The sequence below is a fragment of the Teleopsis dalmanni genome, chromosome 2 (genome assembly GCF_002237135.1).
Source record: "Teleopsis dalmanni isolate 2A chromosome 2, ASM223713v2, whole genome shotgun sequence".
Classification (NCBI taxonomy): domain Eukaryota; kingdom Metazoa; phylum Arthropoda; class Insecta; order Diptera; family Diopsidae; genus Teleopsis; species Teleopsis dalmanni.
Window position 1 is genome coordinate 172,092,144 of NC_051847.1, and position 1,464 is coordinate 172,093,607.

Here is a 1,464-nt window from a genome sequence, read left to right on the forward strand (position 1 = left end):
TTTTGGGAGTAATCTTAAGCTTGTAGTTTGTAGGGTATATTGCTTTATTAGAACAATATGAAATTCAAAATGACTAAGTCTGTTATAATTATTTAGATTAAATTAGATTATACCGACGATCCTAGGGATCCACTTAATCCTATAGGTCCATTCTGTTGGCATATAAGAAATTCAATCATTTAAATAACCTTGAACCATTAGCAAAGCCTGAAATACTCTTTAGATAAAAGTTCAGGGGTTAGCTAAGATCCACAAAAAAAAAAGCCACTAAAATAGTTCATCAAGGCCGTGCATGCGCTGGTGAATAGCAAAGCAGATGTGAGACACTTTCATCGTCCTCTCCGTAACTGCGACAGGAATGATTAAACGTGCGATTCATTCTTCTAGCATGGTTCCCTAATCGGCTGCGACGCAACCATAAACCCACTAGAAGGCTGATATCTTTACGGTGAGTTTCAATGAATGTGCTAGACTTTTTCTTACAAACTGTTTGGTCTTCCTATTTTTTAGTACATTGCACAGTACAGAAATAATTCAACAAAGGTTTGCATGGTGTCAACGGTATGCCCAGAGTTTTTAGATGTTTAGATTGATTACCTAAAACACTTCATCTGATCTTCTCAAATATCCTTATGACCGAGAAACCAGTGTAAAGAAATTTTGAATTGCGCTAATATTTAAATATTTAAATTTCTGTATGTAAATTTTACTTACTTAGAGACTTTAAATCGTTCCAGTACCTATAGCTCTCCAAATAGGGACCACCACAGCCTGATAATATTATCTTAAAATGATAATAGTCGTATCAGTTTAATTAAGTAACTTTTTGATTACGTTTGGTATTGAACTTACTTTGGTTCATTAATTTCCTGATGATAACTTTTTGGTGAGATAATGCTAAACCTAATAGATATTGCAAGTGTAGATTTCCTAAAAATATTCTCAATTAACAATCATACAGTTTGGCTTTAATATAAAACGTTAAATTTGTCGATTGGGTGTGTAGAGACAAAATGGAACTATTTTGACAAAAGTAGTCATAGTAGTATTTATAGTAAAGTAGCATGAGTAATATAAGTAGTAAGAGTAGTATAAGTAATATTTATATATTATATTCAATTGACAATTTGTTTCTAGATAAATTAATACCAGATATATGTTATTAATATTAAACATAATAAGAATTGTAAAAATATTTTATAATTAGAATAATAGAGGGTAGTAAACTTAATTAAATAATTAAATTTAATACCAGTAATTCCTTGAATTTGATGCAGTAAAAATAATTGGAATTATTCTTTTTAAAATATTTTCGCATTTTTACATCATTTGCTATATAAAATCTATTTGCAATTTTTTTTCAAAAGCTTATTAAACTTTAATTGTTCACTTTTAATATATTAAAATCAAGTTATCAAGCTTTTAATAGTTACTGTAAACACTATTGCTTCAGCAGAAATATAA